This window comes from Phocoena phocoena, chromosome X, assembly GCF_963924675.1.
Source record: "Phocoena phocoena chromosome X, mPhoPho1.1, whole genome shotgun sequence".
NCBI lineage: Eukaryota > Metazoa > Chordata > Mammalia > Artiodactyla > Phocoenidae > Phocoena > Phocoena phocoena.
In genome coordinates this window covers 84,293,163-84,314,237 of record NC_089240.1, presented here as the reverse complement: position 1 = coordinate 84,314,237, position 21,075 = coordinate 84,293,163, and the positions used below count along the sequence as shown (strand labels likewise).

Here is a 21,075-nt window from a genome sequence, read left to right as displayed (position 1 = left end):
GTGGGATCTTAGTTCCCCAACCAGGGACTGAACCCAGGCCCCAGCAGTGAAAGTGACAAGACCCAACCACTTGACCTCCAGGGAGTTCCCTTTAAACTAATTTTTGATGTACTTTATTTATTTATTTGATTCTTATGTATCTCGGCTCTAGAGTCTGAATTTATGTGCTTCTTTTTTTTAAATTGAAGTATAGTTGATGTACAGTATTATACAAGTTACAGGTGTACAATATAGTAATTCACAAAATTTAAAGGTTATACTCTATTCATAGTTATTATAAACTATTGGCTATATTCCCTGTGTTGTACAATATATCCTTGTAGCTTATTTTATACATAATAGTTTGTACCTCTTAATTCCCTATCCCTATATTGCCCTTTCCCTCTTCCCTCTCCTCACTGGTAACCACTAGTTTGTTCTCTATATCTGTGATTTTTTTGTTATATTAACTAGTTTCTTGTATTTTTTAGATTCTACATGTAAATGATCATACAGTATTTGCCTTTCTTTGTCTGACTTATGTCACTTAGCATAATATCCTCCAAGTCCATCCATGTTATTCCAAATGGCAAAATTCCATTCCTTTTTATGACTGAGTTGTATTCCATTTTATATATACACCACATTTTCTTTATCCATTCATCTGTTGATGGATACATAGATTGCTTCCATATCTCAGCAATTGTAAATAATGCTGCTATGAACATTGGGTTGCATATATCTTTCTGAATTAGTGTTTTTGTTGTATGACCATACTATCCAAGGCAATCTACAAATTCATTACAGTCCCTATAAAAATACCAATGACATTTTTTTTCACAGAACTAGGACAAGTAATTTTAAAATCTGTATGGAAATACAAAAGACCCAGAATAACCAAAACAATCTTGAGAAAGAAGGACAGAACCAAGGGAATCACACTCCTTGACTTCAGATTACACTACAAGGCTACAGTAATTAAAACAGTACGGTACTGGCACAAAAACAAACACACAGATCAATGGAACAGAATAGTGAACCCAGAGGTAAACCTATGTGCTTATGATCAATTAATCTATGATAAAGGAGGCAAAAAAATATACAATGGAGAAAAGACAGTCTTTTCAATAAGTGGTACTGGGAAAACTGCACAGCTACATGTAAAAGAATGAGATTAGAACATTCTCTAACAGCATATACAAACATAAACTCAAAATGGATTAAAAACCTAAATGTAAGACTGGAAACCATATAACTCCTAGAGGAAAACATAGGTAGAACACTCTTTGATATAAATCATAGCAATTTTTTTTGGATTTGTCTCCCAAAACAAAGGAAATAAAAGCAAAAATTAACAAATGGAAACTAATTAAACTTTAAATCTTTTGCACAGCAAAGGAAACCATCGACAAAACAAAAAAGACAACCTACTGAATGGGAGAAAATATTTGCAAATTATATCACTGATAAGGGGTTAACATCCAAAATATATAAAAAGCTCATAAAGCTCAACATCAGAACAAACAAACAACCTGATTAAAAAATAGGCAGAAGAACTGAATAGACATTTTTCCAAAGAGGAAATGCAGATGGCCAACAGGCACACGAAAAGATGCTCAATATTGCTAATTATTAGAGAACTGCAAGTCAAAACCACAGTGAGATATCATCTCACACCTGCAGAATAGTTATTATTAAAAAGAATACAAATAACAATTGTTGGAAAGGATGTGGAGAAAAGCGACCCCTTACACACTGTTGGTGGGAATGTAAATTGGTGCAGCCACTGTGGAAAACAGTATGGAGGTTTCTCAAAAACCTAATAAATAGAACTACCATATGACCCAGCAATTCCACTCCTGGGTATATATCCAAAAAAACAAAACACTTATGTTCTGCTTTTTCTTTTCATTGACATGTCTGTTTGCTTTTACATCAGACCCACATTTTAAAAATTATTATACCTTGGGAGTATGTTTCAATACACAGTAGAGTGAATCTTCAATACTCTTTTTCCCTTTGAAAGTTAGATATTTTTATATGAATGTTCCAAATAGATTTTTGGCTATTTGAAGACAAAGGGTGTGCCCTATTCATCTATTTATTACCACCACTATCATTTTGCCCAGTACAGTGTCTTGAAACAATTAATTTTGATTCAATTCCTAGACACAATTTTATAGTTTCTAACTTTCTGTTTTTTATACTTGGGTTCTCAATACTCAAATACATCTCTGTACCTTAGGATCTTTGATATTCAATCTCATATGTAGGGATTTTTATTGAACACTTGTTATTTTTAAGTCTGAGTGCTGTTTTGGGCTCTAGGAGCTCCGGTTTTCTGGAATGCCTTTTTCTTTCAATGTTAAGTCACACATTTAACAAGTGTTAGTTCTGTGCAGACTCTTCTAGGGGGGAGCAGACCAAAATCCTGGCAAAATGGAACCCATTATGTACTGATTAAGACTTGATGTTTCTTTTTCCTTCCCTTTTCCTCACCAATATTTGTTAGCTTTACCTCAAGCTATTTGGACTCTTCTTCATTTTTTTTTTTTTTATTTTTTTGCAGTACACGGGCCTCTCACTTCCATGGCCTCTCCCGTTGCGGAGCACAGTCTCCAGACGCTCAGGCTCAGCGGTCATGGCTCATGGGTCCAGCCGCTCCACGGCATGTGGGATCTTCCCGGACCGGGGCACGAACCCGTGTCCCCTGCATCGGCAGGCGGACTCTCAACAACTGTGCCACCAGGGAAGCCCTGGACTCTTCTTAAACGTTAACTTTTCCCCTCCCTCTCTAGTCCTAGATGCAGTGCCTACTAAATATAGACACTCATTTATTTATTTAAAACTAAGCTTACCCATCCATTTCACTTTAATCCCACTGCTAAAATCCTGGGCTATTATTTAGCAGTCCCTGACCATTAACCCTGAAGCCATTATTTTTGTCCTTTTTGCAATACACAGCCCATTTTATATAATATATAAATCGTTGTAGCTCAGATCACTACCCTCCTCTAAGTAGTTCATTGAGCTTCTTTCTTGAATTATTCCAGGGCTTGGTATGCTTTCCAGTTGTGGGTCCTTTTAGCATCTGCTTATGAAAGTCAGATAAAAGCTCATTTACCAATAAGGCTCACTTATTGAAAGATGCCTGGGTGCTTCTTTGGCCCCTCTATGTGTGTCTGAGAAGGTTGTGCTATGTTCACTAGCAGAGAAAGATGTCTCCCTCTTCCATCTGCCAAAATAGAGCTACCCAAATACTGTTTCAGGTACACTCAATTCATGTATCTTTGGCACTACTATAGAGACAGCCCTCATAGACATCTACTTCCCGGATAGAGGAAGAATATGCAGAATGTTGGCTTATCTATATATTTCTAGGGTGCCTGTTACTGAGTGTTTTGATAGATGCCAGAGAGAAATACTAAAAATTACCTTGATGAATTAGAGAAAAATGTATCTCACTAGGGAAAAAAATAAAAGGATGAGCTATCACAGGGATATGAAAACTCAAATTCATTAATACAGAGTTGAAAAAGACTGGATAGTCCCAAGCATCACAGATAAAGTTCTGAGAGTTATAGTTGATCTCACACTAAATATGAACAAGCAGTACAGTGCCGTGGTAAAAATAAATCAACATATGTTAAATGTACAAAATGATACTTCTATTAGATTGAGGAATCTAACTTTAAGGAAACTGCATATAAAATTTATTATTATTACTTATAATTATCATAAATATTTGTTTAACAGTGAATACAGCCCTTTCACAAACATCATAAGTGTATTTGGTCCTAAAATGCTCCTGTGAGTTATTTATTAGTATAATCCCCATTTAACAGAAGAGAAAACAGACCCCCAAAATGTGAGTGAAATGCCTGAGGGAATACAGAAAGATCCGGTTTTAAACTCAGTTCTTTTCATTTCAAATCGAATGTGAATCCCACTACACTGTACTGCCTCTTCGGGAAATATAACTAGAGGAAGATTACTCATATTAAAAAAAAAACTTTTTAAAATTATTTGGATACTCTCCAAATAATAAGCTGCCCTGGTGAATTTTATATAGAAATGGATTTGTGATAACTCAATTCACAGCCAACTTTTTGGAAGGAATCTAATTGCATAAAAGGAACTACATTTAAATACAGTTATCAGTGTGTATAACACAATGATTATGATCTTGATTATATAAATGGGAAGTACATTTAAACAGTTATTGATGTATATAGCACTATGATTCTGATCTTGATCATTCCACTGAAATAGATACGGAGAGAGTCAAGGAAACTTTGGCTTACAGATTGGAAAAATATGTCCTATGGACAGGAAAGAATTTGAGTTTGCTTAATGAGCAATAGACAAAAGGAGAGAGCTAATATTGGTCTTTGTAAGAAAGGTTTTATGAATAGGAAGTTGCTCAGTTCTTTGCTCACAGATGGAACAATATGAAATTTACTTCATTTAGTCATTCATTAATTCAAATTTTTCTTTCAACTTTCTAACATGTGCTAGTCACTCTGCCAAGTGTGAGGTACACAAAGATAAGTAGAACGTTGCCCCTGCCCTCAAGGACTCTCTGTTGGGGTGGTGGCAGATGTATAAATAAACACCAGCATTATTATATAAGCAGCATAATAAAAGTATGTGTACCCAGAATGCTGAAGGGTTAAGGTGCTAATTTAATCTAGGGGTACCAGGGAATGGTTTAGAAAGTCTTTTTAGCTGTTTCTGAAGCTTGAATAGAACCTTGCTTTGCTTAAACTGATGCAGAGGAGATTTCAGTTTGCTTCAAGAGGAACTTTTAAATACTAGCTTAAGAACTATAATGTCCCTTTAAAGGAGGTAAGATTTTTTTTTTAACTTCAGCAAGATTTAAAGGTAAAAAGATAATCTTCCCAAATTATGGGATTGTATCATATGATCCTTTAAGCAAGGCTTTCTCTAGCTCTGGTGTTCTTCTGATAAATTAAGAATTGATCCTACATGCCTAGAGATTTGCGAAAGCAGGCAGTATACATAATGGAAATCATGCAGTATACCTAAAAGCAATTCAGTAAAAAATGTTTCTGTTCCCTTTATGCTTGGTTTTTATGTAAATCTGTATTTGAAGATAAATTAAGTGTGTTTGTTGTAAGCGGATGTTCATGTGGTCTCAGCTAAGTAATAATGGGAAACAGTAGAAGGAGGTGGTGGTGTGTATGAAAAAGTGGGACTGAGCACTGTGGATGGTGCCAATGCGCTTTATGGAAGAGAAAGAGGATTGTTGCTTCCTGGTGAATTTCTTTTGAAAAAAATATATGTGGTTGTGTTAGAAAAACCAAGATAACAAATCTGGAAGAATGCATCAAAGCAGAGGCTTATAGGGATAACTCTCATCTGAGGATCTTGAATCTCTTTTAGAATATGTTGGCATCAAGGCTCAGCTTGCTTCAGAAGGAGTGGATTTCCTGCACTTATTAAAGCTTCAAGAGGCAACACAGTGCAATAATTAAGAGGAAAGAACCTGGGACCACACTGCCTGGGTTTAAAGGCTTGTTCTTACTAACAGTTGTGTGATCTTGGGCAAGATTGTCCACCTCTATGTATCTCATTTCTTTCATCTATCAAATGGAGATAATGATCATAAAATGTATCTACTTTATAGGGTTGTTTGAGGATTACGTGATTTAATACACACAGGAAAATTAGAATACTACTTGGAACATGGTAAGTGCCATATAATATGAGCTCAGCATTTTGCAGTTTCCAAAGTCCTCCCTCAGAACCTTGCGAGAAGAGTTAGGCAGGTTACATCAATTCCATTTGGCAGATGACCTTACAAGCTCAAAGGGGTTGAGTATCTTGCTCCAGATCAAGCTGAGCCAGGATTTGAACCGGGCCTTCATGCCTCATTTACTACTCTTTCCACTTGATCACATTTGTCATTGGGTCTACATTTCCTCCTAGGACTTCCTTAGAAAACTGAGGAAAATAAATGTGTTCTCCTGTATTACTGTTCTATTGCAGCATAAAAGAGTTTCAAACTTAGCCCATTAAAACATCACACATTCATTATTTCACCATGCTGATGTGTCAGGAGGCTGGGCAGAGCTTAGCTGTATCCTTTGTTCAGGGTCTCACAAGGCTGCAGTCAATGTCGGCAGACTGCATTCTCATCTTGAAGTTTAACTACGCTTCTAAGCTCATTCAGGTAGTTGACAGAATCTAGTACCCTGAGGCTGTGGAATTCATGGCAGCTTGCTTCTTCAAAGGCTGTAATAGAGAGAGAATCTCTGCTGCTTGGAACCTCCCATATAAGGGAAGGCCTAAACTCTCTTTTAAAGGGTTCAGTTCCAACTAGGATAATCTCCCTTTGATTAATTAAAAGTCAATTAGACACCTAATTACATCTGAAAAATCCCTTCACCTTTGCCCTATTATATAACAGATCACAGGAGGGCATGACATCTCATCATCTTTGTCATATTTTATTGGTTAGAAGAAGTTTGCAGGTTTTTACTGCGCACTCAAAGGGAGGGGATTGCACAAGGGATTACACATGAGGTGGTGGTGGGGTTACCCTAGGGAGTGTCCACCACCTAGCCCATTATTTGCAAGCTGCTGTTAAGAGAGGATGATAATGTATTTTTAAAAATTATTGGAGTATAGCTGCTTTATAATGATGGGCTAGTTTCTGCTGTAAAGCAAAGTGAATCAGCTATGCGTATACATATATCCCCTCATTTTTGGATTTCCTTCCCATTTAGGTCACCACAGAGCACTGAGTAGAGTTCCCTGTGCTATACAGTAGGTTCATTAGTTATCTATTTTATACATAGTATCAATAGTGGATATATGTCAGTCCCAATCTCCCAATTCCTCCCACCCCCCTTCCCCCTTGGTATCCATACATTTGTTCTCTATGTCTGTGTCTCTATTTCTGCTTTGCAAATAAGATCATCTATACCAATTTTTTCTGATTCCACATATAAGCATTAATATATGATATTTGTTTTTCTCTTTCTGACTTTAAGGCAGTCAAGTGATTTTAAAAGTCAAAGTAAGGACTTGAATCAGAGCAGATGTGTACAAGTAGCAATCTGTTTGGGAGGACAGGTAAAGGACTGCACCCATCTCACCAGCTTATCTTTCCCAACATTTTGCTTTTCTTTCCATCTAGGTATACTCCTGCTCAAGATACTTCACTCCCTGAGCTGCCATTAGATGCCAACATACTTTCTTTTCACTTCCTAGCCAGACCTGTTACAGTTAAAAATATGAGCAAAAAAAATTTAAAACCTTCTTCAGTACATGCCAATAGAGGATGTGATTTTTTAGGGGGTAGGATTGCAATTGCAGTTGAAATATAAAAAGCTGAAATTTTCATAGGACAAAGCTTCAAATACTCCTTTGCGTCCCATCACTTTAGAAAGCCTTCCAGCACAGAACTCTATGATGAAGATGTCCCTCTTGCTATCTCATCTGTTTGTGTCATTTTCCTGTGTTTTGCATTTGTTTGAAAGCTCTTTAATGTGTTTGTAAAATGAATGCATATGTTGATTGATAAACAATAAATAAAGAATAGTTGGCATAGAGAGCATTACAATCTCTGAAAAGAAGCTCAAAAACAACCAGACTATGCTTTTGTGGTTTTTACCATTGTTTTCCTTGTCTACCTGTGGATTTGTCTGGCCTATGGGGCAATACCCAGTGTCCCAAATGCTTGGAGTCTGCTACAATTCTTCTGGAGGTCCACTACAGGAAATCATGTTAAAATTGGAGCTGTGCAATGAAACAGTGAAAATGCAACGTGGGTTGTTTAAGTTCTCAGGATATGATTTAGAGAAAAAGCTAAGGCCCTAATTGCTTTTCCTAATACCTTCTTCTTCTCAGGGGCATAAAGGGAGTATACAGTGACAGCTGCATGAATTAAACAAGATGATATTGGAAACACTAGATGGTTTCTTACAAGAATGTCACCAGATTTAGTCTGAGTCATAATAGAGAAATCGTTAAAAAGTACACTTTATATTGTTATGAAAGGCACAAAGGCCTAGCTGAAGCTTTTACTCAAGAAAGATAGCAGTGGGTCTCCTGTTGTTTGGCTTGTGCTCTTTTAAGTAATCATCGATGGTGAATACATTTTATTTATTTTGTATTTAAAAGAGAACTATACAATATATGAAACCCTAGTGCTGCTAGGCCCTGGATTACTATCTACTAGAATGTGGGTATGTGGCTCCCAGGAGCTTGCCCCACAACCTTTGGTTGCCTGGGACTTTAAACAATATACTCTAAATCAATGGTTGTTGACTTGGGGTGGCATGGAGTTATAGCAAGAAATGTAAGAATACATATGCCCAACAAACATTGCTTGTAAAATAAATAAATAATGTACTTTGGACATCCATGTACTAATGTTTCACAAATGTATGTACATGAACTCCCGAAGCTCAGGGTCTCTTCCCTCCGCCGTCTCTGAACTGTCCCGGAGCCCGAGGGGAGGGCAGCCTTACTGAGGCTACCGGCTCCGGAGGGGCCCCGGTGGCCGAGGTCGCGACAGTCGTGGTGATGGCGGGCCGGATGAGAAAACAGAGGCCCAGCAAGATGAAACCCCTAACCCAAGTTGCACCCATCTCTCCTCCCCACTACATGTTTCATGAAAGCTGGACTCTTCCTGTCTTGATCACTGCTGAACACCAAACAGGGTCAGGCATCTAGCAGCTGCTCCAAAAATTTTGGTTGACTATCACTCATCCTGGGGTAAGCCAGATGCCATGTCATGAGGACACTCAAGCAGCCCTAAGGAGAGATCCATGTGGCAAGAAACTGAGGCCTCCAACTGCAGCCACGTTACTGTGTGGATGAAAGGCTATTGGTGCTCCAGACAGGAGTCAGTGCTGTGCCTCTGAGGTGGGAGAGCCAACTTCAGGACACTGGTCCACAAGAGACCTCCCAGCTCCACATAATAAGAAATGGCGAAAATCTCCCAGAGATCTACATCTCAACACCAGCACCCAGCTTCACTCAATGACCAGCAAGCTACAGTGCTGGACACCCGATGCCAAACAACTAGCAAGACAGGAACACAACCCCACCGATTAGCAGAGAGGCTGCCTAAAATCATAATAAGTCCATAGACACCCCAAAACACACCACCAGACGTGCACCTCCCCACCAGAAAGACAAGATGCAGCCTCATCCACCAGAACACAGGCACTAGCCCCCTCCACCAGGAAGCCTACACAACTCGCTGAACCAAACTTAGCCACTGGGGACAGACACCAAGAACAACGGGAACTACGAACCTGCAGCCTGCAAAAAGGAGACCCCAACCACAGTAAGATAAGCAAAATGAGAAGACAGAAAAACACACAGCAGATGACAGAGCAAGATAAAAACCCACCAGACCAAACAAATGATGAGGAAATAGGCAGTCTACCTAAAAAAAGAATTCAGAATAATTATAGTAAAGATGATCCAAAATCTTGGAAATATAATAGACAAAATGCAAGAAACATTTAACAAGGACCTAGAAGAACTAAAGCGGAAACAAACAACGATGAACAACACAATAAATGAAATTAAAGACACTCAAGATGGGATCAATAGCAGAATAACTGAGGCAGAAGAATGGATAAGTGACCTGGAAGATAAAATAGTGGAAATAACTACTGCAGGGCAGAATAAAGAAAAAAGAATGAAAGGAACTGAGGACAGTCTCAGAGACTTCTGGTACAACATTAAATGCTCCAACATTCGAATTATAGGGGTCCCAGAAGAAGAAGAGAAAAAGAAAGGGACTGAGAAAATATTTGAAGAGATTATAGTTGAAAACTTCCCTAATATGGGAAAGGAAATAGTTAATCAAGTCCAGGAAGCACAGAGATTCCCATACAGGATAAATCCAAGGAAAAATATGCCAAGACACATATTCATCAAACTGTAAAAAATTAAATACAAAGAAAATATATTAAAAGCAGCAAGGGAAAAACAACAAATAACACACAAGGGAATCCCCATAAGTTTAACCGCTGATCTTTCAGCAGAAATTGTGCAAGCCAGAAGGGACAGGCAGGACATATTTAAAGTGATGAAGGAGAAAAATCTGCAACCAAGATTAGTCTACCCAGCAAGGATCTCATTCAGATTTGATGGAGAAATTAAAAACTTTACAGGCAAAAGCAGAGAGAGTTCAGCAGCACCAAACCAGCTTTACAACAAATGCTAAAGGAACTTCTCTGGGCAAGAAACACAAAAGAAGGAAAAGATTTACAATAACAAACCAAAAACAATTAAGGAAATGGGAATAGGAACATACATATTGATAATTACCTTAAATGTAAATGGACTAAATACTCCCACCAAAAGACACAGATTGGCTGAATGGATACAAAAACAAAACCCATATATATGCTGTCTACAAGACATCCACTGCAGACCTAGAGACACATACAGACTGAAAGTAAGGGGAAGGAAAAGATATTCCATGCAAATGGAAACCAAAAGAAATTTCGAGTAGCAATTCTCATATCAGGTAAAATAGACTTTAAAATAAAGACTATTAGAAGAGACAAAGAAGGACACTACATAATGATCAAGGGATCGATTCAAGAAGAAGATATAACAATTGTAAATATTTATGCAACCAACATAGGAGTACTTCAATACATAAAGCAAATACTAACAGCTATAAAAGGGGAAATTGACAGTAACACAACCATAGTATGGGACTTTAACACCCCACTTTCACCAATGGACAGATTATCCAAAATGAAAATAAATAAGGAAACACAAGCTTTAAATGATACATTAAACAAGCTGGACATAATTGATATTTATAGGACATTCCATCCAAAAACAACAGAGTACACTTTTTTCTCAAGTGCCCATGGAACATTCTCCAGGATAGATCATATCTTGGGTCACAAATCAAGCCTTGGTAAATTTAAGACAGTTGAAATTGTATCAAGTATCTTTTCTGACAACAACACTATGAGACTAGATATCAATTACAGGAAAAGATATGTAAAAAATACAAACACATGGAAGCTAAACAATACACTACTTAATAATGGAGTGATCACTGATGCAATCAAAGAAGAAATTAAATAATACCTAGAAACAAATGACAATGGTGACATGATGACCCAAAACCTATGGGATGCAGCAAAAGCAGTTCTAAGAGGGAAGTCTATAGTAATACAATCCTACCTTAAGAAACAGGAAACATCTCGAATAAACAACCTAAACTTGCACCTAAAGCAATTACAGAAAGAAGAACATAAATCCCCATAGTTAGCAGAAGGAAAGAAATCATATAAATCAGATCAGAAATAAATGAAAAAGAAATGAAGGAAACGGTAGCAAAAATCAATAAAAGTAAAAGTTAGTTCTTTGAGAAGATAAAATTGATAAAGCACTAGCCAGACTCATCAAGGAAAGAAGGGAGAAGAATCAAATCAATAGAATTAGAAATGAAAAAGAAGTAACAACTGACACTGTAGAAATACAGAAGATCATGAGAGATTACTACAAGCACTCTATGCCAATAAAATGGACAGCGTAGAAGAAATGGACAAAGTTTTAGAAATGCACAACCTGCCAAGACTGAATCAGGAAGAAATAGAAAATATGAACAGACCAATCATAAGCCTGAAATTGAAACTGTGATTAAAAACCTTACAACAAACAAAAGCCCAGGACCAGATGGCTTCACAGGCAAATTCTATCAAACATTCAGAGAAGAGCTAACACCTATGCTTCTCAAACTCTTTCAAAATATAGCAGAGGGAGGAACACTCCCAAACTCATTCTACGAGGCCACCATCACCTTGATACCAAAACCAGACAAGGATGTCAGAAGGAAAGAAAACTACAGGCCAATATCACTGATGAACATAGATGCAAAAATCCTCAACAAAATACTAGCAAACGGAATCCAACAGTAAATTAAAAGGATCATACACCATCGTCAAGTGGGGTTTATTCCAGGAATGCAACGATTCTTCAATATATGGAAATCAATCTATGTGATAAACCATATAAACAAATTGAAGGAGAAAAACCATATGTTCCTCTCAATAGATTCAGAGAAAGCTTTTGACCAAATTCAACACCCATTTATGATAAAAACCCTGCCGAAAGTAGACATAGAGGAAACTTTCCTCAACATAATAAAGGCCATATATGACAAGCCCACAGCCAACATCGTCCTCAATGGTGAAAAACTGAAAGCATTTCCACTAAGATCAGAAACAAGACAAGGTTGTCCACTCTCACCACTCTTATTCAACATAATTTTGGAAGCTTTAGCCACAGCAATCAGAGAAGAGAAGGAAATAAAAGGAATCCAAATTGGAAAAGAGGAAGTAAAGCTGTCACTGTTTGCAGGTGACATAATACTATACATAGAGAATCCTAAAGATACCACCAGAAAATTACTAGAGCTAATCAATGAATTTGGTAAAGCAGCAGGATACAAAATTAATGCACAGAAATCTCTGGCATTCCGATACACTAATGATGAAAATTCTGAAAGTGAAATCAAGAAAACACTCCCATTTACCAGTGTAACAAAAAGAATAAAATATCTAGGAATAAACCTACCTCAGGAGACAAAAGACCTATATGTAGAAAATTATAAGATACTGATGAAAGAAATTAAAGATGATACAAATAGATGGAGCAATATACCTTGTTCTTGGATAGGAAGAATCAACATTTTGAAAATGACTCTACTACCCAAAGCAACCTACAGATTTAATGCAACCCCTATCAAACTACCACTGGCATTTTTCACAGAACTAGAACAAAACATTTCACAATTTGTATGGAGCACAAAAGACCCTGAATAGCCAAAGCGATCTTGAGAATGAAAAATGGAGCTGGAGTAATCAGGCTTCCTGACTTCAGACTATACTACAAAGCTACAGTAATCAAGACAGTACGGTACTGGCACAAAAACAATAAGATAGATCAATGGAACAGGATAGAAAGCCCAGAGATAAACCCACGCACATATGGTCACCTTATTGTTGATAAAGGAGGCAGGAATGTACAGTGGAGAAAGGACAGCCTCTTCAATATGTGGTGCTGGGAAAACTGGACAGGTACATGTAAAAGTATGAAATTAGATCACTCCCTAACACCATACACAAAAATAAGCTCAAAATGGATTAAAGACCTAAGTGTAAGGCCAGAAACTATCAAACTCTTAGAGGAAAACATAGGCAGAACACTCTATGACATAAATCACAGCAAGATCCTTTTTGACCCACCTCCTAGAGAAATGGAAATAAAAACAAAAATAAACAAATGGGACCTAATGAAACTTCAAAGCTTTTGCACAGCAAAGGAAACCATAAACAAGACCAAAAGACAACCCTCAGAATGGGAGAAAGTATTTGCAAATGAAGCAACTGACAAAGGATTAATCTCCAAAATTTGTAAGCCGCTCATACAGCTCGATAACAAATAAACAAACAACCCAATCCAAAAATGGGCAGAAGACCTAAATAGACATTTCTCCAAAGAAGATATACAAACTGCCAACAAGCATATGAATGAAGGCTCAACATCGTTAATCATTAGAGAAATGCAAATCAAAACTACAATGAGATATCATCTCACACCAGTCAGAATGGCCATCATCAAAAAATCTAGAAAGAATAAATGCTGGAGAGGGTGTGGATAAAAGGGAACACTCTTGCACTGTTGGTGGGAAATGTGAATTGGTACAGCCACTATGGGGAACAGTATGGAGGTTCCTTCAAAAACTGCAAATCGAACTACCATACGACCCAGCAATCCCACTACTGGGCATATACCCTGAGAAAACCATAATTCAAAGAGAGTTATGTACTAAAATGTTCATTGCAGTTCTATTTACAATAGCCAGGAGATGGAAGCAACGTAAGTGTCCATCATTGGATGAATGGATAAAGAAGATATGGTACATATATACAATGGAATATTACTCAGCCATAAAAAGAAACGAAATTGAGCTCTTTTTAATGAGGTGGATGGACCTAGAGTCTGTCATACAGAGTGAAGTAAGTCAGAAAGAGAAAGACAAATACCATATGCTAACACATATATATGGAATTTAAGAAAAAACATGTCTTGAAGAACCTTGGGGTAAGACAGGAATAAAGACACAGACCTACTAGAGAATGGACTTGAGGATATGGGGAGGGGGAAGGGTAAGCTGTGACAACGCGAGAGAGAGACACGGACATATATACACTACCAAACGTAAGGTAGATAGCTAGTGGGAAGCAGCTGCATAGCACAGGGAGATCAGGTGGGTGCTTTGTGACCGCCTGGTGGGGTGGGATAGGGAGGGTGTGAGGGAGGGAGATGCAAGAGGGAAGAGATATGGGAACATATGTTTATGTATAACTGATTCACTTTGTTATAAAGGAGAAACAAACACACCATTGTAAAGCAATTATACTCCAATAAAGATGTAAATATATATATATATATATAGATATATAAATGTATGTAGATGTTGCTATGATAAATAAAATATAAGCTTATTTATAAGTGTTGCTGAATTTATTGTAGGTTTTTGTTGTTGAGCATTTTCTCAACGAACATATCCTAAATATATGACTCTCATGTTTGTGTGTGTGTTTGTGTGTGTGTGTGTATGTGTGTGTGAGTGTGAAAGAGAGACTGAAAGAAATTGAGAGAGAGAGAGAATTTTTTTAAGTTTAAAAGAGATCCACATATTTTTAAACATTGGCATCCACTACTCTAAGCACTTACCTTTAGTAATGAGAAATCTTGTCTTTGTCTATCTGTCTCTCACCCTCTCTAAGCAGCTTCAGTGGGGCTATATGCAATTATCTTTCCCCTCCTTTTTGTGACTAAAGCATCTTTCTCCTCAGACACTGATGCTGGGAAAGACACAACAGTAGCTCTAATAGTAATACTAACTTCCTTTAAATAACATCTTTTATCTGATGCTCTCTAAATGCTATATGGCGAGATCTCACTGTCATAGAGAAGAGAAATGCACAGTGAAGAGATGCTGCAACTGAGAATAAAATCCAGGCAGGCTGGTCCTTCAAACATTTGTTTTCCTCATTGTAGCCTGCCTGCTGATTTCTGACAGGGTGGGGCTCTTCTATTTCTGAATTAACCCTGCAGCTCTAGGGGAAGGCTTGGTAACAGAGTCTATAGACATTTGGGTGATTTGCCAGGCTGCCACTGATTCATTGTACTTAGAAACTTAAGTAAGTGTTTTCATATCCAACATGGTTGAGGAACTAGAAGGTTAGTAGTCAGTTTACGAAATTCATGCTGCATTTTTCAATGACTTAGAATATGATAAAATATACCCAACATGAAGATCAGGCTGAAGAAAATTTCTTTCTGTGAGGATTCAGAAGGCATTTTATTAACTGGCACAGGGCCACAAAATCAGCATTAAGAACCTCAGTGAACACCATGCTGCAGGTGATTGGCTGTGCTGAGGTACTCAAGTAAAGAAAGCACAAGATAACTGAGAGCAGATGGCAGGTGTTTTGTATCTATATCTTGGGGGCTTCTGGGTCCAGGGTTATCTTTAGGCGACATAGGACTTGGGGAAAAATCAGAATGTGTGTTTTTCCATCTTCATCATTTGTATCTAGACCAAACCAGGTTGAAATTAACATCTGTGTTGCCTTTCAGGAGTTGAGCTGTGGTGGAAGGAAACCAACCAGGAGCAAGTCAGAAGCAGGATATTGAGAGAGGCCAAGACCACTTTTATGTTTTGAGCCTCTTGGCATATGAAAAATGTAGGAAATCCAAAAGAAGAGGGTTATACAAATCAGCACAGGTTGTTTACAACTTGTACAAAAATATCTAATTTATTAGAATAGGTCCTTCATTGGTCTCTCTCTCTCTCCCTCTCCCTACCCCTCCTCTCTCTCCCTCTCTAGCTCATATCATAGGGTCTTTTTTTGTTTGCAAATCTCAATACACATCATTCAGCATAGGGCAAGCACCTTCTCTACTGTGTTATTCCCATCTCTATCAGAATTGGAATAAGACCTACTAAAGGTCACAGGGCAAAGATCTGTTGAATTTAAACTGACATTGAGCAATTTAGGCCACAAATGTAACACTTACAGTAATTTGGTCCAGACAGAAAACACCTGTCCATGCTATGAATCCAGATGGGTGAAGTTGGCAATCTTAGGAGAGTCATAGCAGTGTCCCACAGTAAGGGTTAAGAAGACCAATTATCTCAGAAGCCAAATATTCTGAAATAAATTGTCTGAGGAATCGACCTTTGAAAGGCTCAAGATCTAGTGCGGTTTACTTAAAAATGTTTCACCCTGGATACTTCAGAATCTCATTTCCACTTTTGTTATTCTCTCCTTCCCTCTCTCGCTTTAATTGTAATAAAGGAGTCATATTTATCACATCAAATATATTAAATTTTCAACCCTAGAAAGTAAATCCATTTCACGTGTGTTTTCCCAAATGACTATAGCTGCTTGAAAGGCAAACCAAAGGGAGGTTGAGCCATTGGCAGGGAAGCTGGGGAAGGAAATAAAAGAAGCCTAAGTCGGAAGCTGGGCCTGGGCTTTCTAAGCAGCCAGACTTTCCAGAGGTGACCTCTGTACTGCAGTGAGTTGTCTGGAGCCCATATGACAATCCCAGGGGTGATCAGTAACCAAGTGCCTGTTGAACCGTGGAAAGGAGGGGGCAGTAAGTGGAAGAGTACTTTAAAAAAAATGTATCAGTGCAGAAACAATATTGTGAAAATGAGATCATAGGAATAAAAATATCACTTCCAATAACACTACATAATGTTTCAAGTTTTAATGTGCTCTTTACATACACACTTAATTTTGTAAAATTGTAAACATAATGAAGATACTCATGTGCTCTGTTCTTTATGTAATATATCATAAATGGTTTGTCCTGTAGTTATATGTTACTCATACTGATAATTTCTAGTGGATGCACAATATTCCTTTAGGGTTGTTCATCATGATTTAGCTAGTCTATCATGGGTCATTTAGGTCGTTACTAATATTTTTGCTATTATAAACAGTGTTGTAAAGAAAATCTCACTACATACAGTTTTTGTAACTTCTTGAATTATTTCCTCAGCATAAATTCCTGGCAGTTAAATTACTGGGTGAAATGATATAAACATTTAAATTTTTCTTGAAAAATCCTGCCAAACTGATTTCCAAAAAGACTGGAATAATTGACTAATTTCACCAAGACCATGCCAGAGAACTATGGAAGAAAATCTAAATTAAATTGGTAAAAATATTACCTCATTATAGCTTTGTTAAACTTTTCTGATTGCTTCCAAGATTGAACATATTCCTGTATATTTGTTTGTTAGTTACATTTTCTCTTATGAGACTGCTTCATTTTTTGTTGTTGTTGTTGTTAGCCATTTATATACTGGGGACTTGTAACTTTTCTAATTAAAATTCTCAGTAATTTAAATAACATAGGAAATATCTCCCTGTCATATTTTCATCAGGTTTTGCTTTTGTATTTGAGATACTTTCTTAAACAGGAGAGAAAAAATGGGGAATGAATATGATTTTATCTTCAATCTTTGTTGAGGGTGACTCTTCATTGTAGCATTTACAATTTAGTGTATAGGCTGCTGAATTCAACACCAAAATGAATATCCTGAAAGGAAAGGAACAAAGAATTATAGTTTGGGAATCAGAGAGAAAATACAATTCAAATCTGGGTAAATGTGTGGTTGATTTTCTTAGGTTTAAAATCTTTTAAATTTTACATCAGCTCTTTTAGTGTCACAGCAGTGTTAATTTAGTGGGGCCACGATTTGGTGAAAATAAAGCAAAATTGTGGGGAGTAGAGGTGTTCAAATCATGAGATCTTCTATGGCATGTGAAAAACTACAATTGCCCTACAGCCAATCCTTAACTCTCTAAGCCTGTGACCTTGAATTTGACTTACCGTATAAGGGGAATCACGCAAGTCAATTCTCTAGTTCAGGGGTCTCCAACCCCCAGGCCATGGACTGGTACCGGTCAGTGGCTTGTTAGGAACTGGGCTGCATAGCAGGAGGTGAGCAGCAGGTGAGCGAGTGAGGCTTCATCCGTATTTACAGCCGCTTCCCATTGTTCACATTACCGCCTGAACTCCACCTCCTGTCAGATCAGTGGCAGCATTCGATCATCATAAGAGTGTGAACACTACTGTGAACTGTTCATGTGAGGGATCTAGGTTGCATGCTCCTTATGAGAATCTAATGCCTGATGATATGAGGTGGAGCTGAGGGGGTGATGTTAGTGCTGGGGAGTGGCTGCAAATACAGGTTATCATTAGCAGAGAGGTTTGACTGCACAGAGACCATAATAAATAAATTGCTTGCAGACTCATATCAAAACCCTGTCAGGCTTCCCTAGTGGTGTAGTGGTTAAGAATCTGCCTGCCAATGCAGGGGACATGTGTTTGAGCCCTGGTCTGGGAAGATACCACATGCCACGGAACAACTAAGCCTGTGTGATATAACTACTGAGCCTGTGCTCTGGAGCCTGCGAGCCACAACTACTGAAGCCCATGCACCTAGAGCCCGTGCTCCGCACCAAGAGAAGCCACCACAATGAGAAGCCCGTGCACTGCAACGAATAGTAGCCCTTGCTCACCACAACTAGAGAAAGCCCATATGCAGCTACGAACACCCAATGCAGCCAAAAATAAATTTATAAACAACAACAACAACAAAAACCCTGTCAGTGACTGGCAATTGAAAACAAGTTCAGGGCTCCCACTGATTCTGCATTATGGTGAGTTGTATAATTATTTCATTATATATTACAATGTAATAATAATAGAAATAAAGTACACAATAAATGTAATGTGATTGAATCATCCTGAAACTATCCCCCCACTGGTGTGTGAAAAATTTTCTTCCACAAAACCGGTCCCTGGTGCCGAAAAGGTTGGAGACCGCTGCTCCAGTCTATTTCTCTTTCAGGCAAATCCTGAAAGGTGCCACATCTTTGCTACTTTTTTACTGCATTTCCAATGCTTTCATATTTGTATCAGAACTTGGTCAATTTCTGAAAAAGGAGAAAAAAAGAGTCCTAGATGAAGCATGCTGGATATGTCCCTGACACCCTTAGGAGTATATAGTTGCTGAGGGAGTTTGTCAAAATTTATGTTTCCATTTTTGGGCTCTGTCACTCATTCTGATAGCTCATAGCAGTTATGCTCCACCCTCTCTCACTTGTTCTGCAATTTTTGAGCATGAGAAAAATAAATGAAGAAAGATTTATAAGGGGAGGGACTGCTGCTGGCAGATGGTGAAAATAACTGTTTATGGAGCAGGGATAAGTGGATTTAAGAGCAGTTTATTAGAAAAATACTTAGCACTTTGTATTCAACATTGCAAAAACACGTTGGCATCTTTTATTTCATTTTTTTGTTAAAGCTTCTTTTAAAATAAGGACTCTTATAGTGTATATATTTACTCTTTGATACCTTACAGAACAAGAATTTCTACAAACATAGTCTGTTCATGTTCTATAAATACTGTGTACTAAATTTGCATTGTTTCCCTGACACATTTATTTTGCTGTCCTCTTTCCCATAATTCAGGTCTTGTCACTTAAAATGCTTGAATCTACCCACATTTTTCCTTTCTTATTCTAGTCCTAAATTTATCTAACTCAGGTCCCTTTACTGAGCTCTGAGCATATATCTCCAGCTCTTTCTATGTTTCCACCATATATTCTGGAGATCATTTAAACTCATCCTATCCCTAGTCAAGTTCAGTCTTCTACAAACCTGAACCTCTTTCAGCATTCCCAGTCTCATTCACCCAGTGCAAGCCAGAAACCTTAACATTCTTTCTGTCTCTCTCTTGCTTTTTTTTTTTCTTTAAGAGAGACTCAGTCACTGTACTTAGCACTAGCTGTACAACAAAAGTAGCCCCTGGCACCACCTTCAAGAAAAATACCAAAAATACAGTTTAAATATTCTAATTTCAAGATGTTTATGTTCTCCTTTCCTAAGGCACAGTTAAGAGGCCCCAGAGAAAAGCTGGTAACGCTGAAGGCTGTGCCTTGGAAATGATGTGTCTGTGTCGCTGTGAGGCAGTGACAGTGGAGTAGTCCCGAGGCAGCCAGCTGCTCAATGGCACAGCGGACTTTCTTTGCAGTTTCTTCAAATTCTTCCTGCTTATTGTTGGTTTCCTTTGCAATTTTGTTCTTGGCTCTTTCTTTATCCAGTTTCAAAAATTCGCTGAGGGTTAATTCTTCAAACTGCTTCTTGACAGAAAGGAAAGCACAACCAGATGAATGCTTTTTATGTTCTTCAATAGAGTCGTCATTTGGCTCCCAGCCTTCCAACTCCTTGAAGCAGAAGAAACACTGAGCCAAGTCAGCCTTGTTCTCAGGGGACAGTGGATGAAGCCAGCCATGGCCATCCGCTCCGGGGTACAGGCGCAGCCTTCCAAGAAGGGCCAGTTCCTAAATGTGGAGATGCAGTGGTCCTTGAGGTAGAGCTGCCAGGCCGGGGGTAATGAGGGGGCACCCATGCCGCCACAGCCAAGCAATGCCACCATTCAAATCTGATGGTTGAAGGCTGCCGCGGGGCATTTGGTATTAGCTCTGAATCCTCCCACTCTCTCACATTTCATAGCCAACAAATTACCAAGATTTACTAATTCTACTTTTTGTTTCCGATGCAATCGTTTCTATCCAATTTTATCGTCATTTTCCTAATCCATGTCTTTATAATCTCTTACTTGGACCATTGCAAAAGCTTCCTATTATAATTCCCTTCCTCCAAACTTTCTTCCTCCCAGTTGAAACCATCATGGCTTTAGCAAAAGGTAAATCTGATCATTTCACTCTCTTGCTTATAGATCTTTGATGGCTCCTCATTGTCTTTGGCATGGTTTGAAGACATGGTTTCTGTCTCTCCTTCAGGCCTCATTTTCTACTACATCGTTGTACATATCCTATGATCCAGTCACACTTAATTGCTTTCTATAATCCAAATATACATCTTCACATCTCCATGCTTTCTTCCCTGGACTAGCTGATTGATATCTAAGTAGTCTTTAAGATTCAGCTCAAAGGTCACCTTCTCTGTAAAATGGTC

The 21,075-nt window shown here is 38.1% G+C and overlaps 1 pseudogene; it reads right to left on the bottom strand.

Moving 5' to 3' along the window:
* Positions 1-19,859: 19,859 nt before the first annotated feature.
* Positions 19,860-20,506, bottom strand: LOC136142186 (baculoviral IAP repeat-containing protein 5-like; annotated as a pseudogene).
* Between the last annotated feature and the right edge of the window lie 569 nt (positions 20,507-21,075).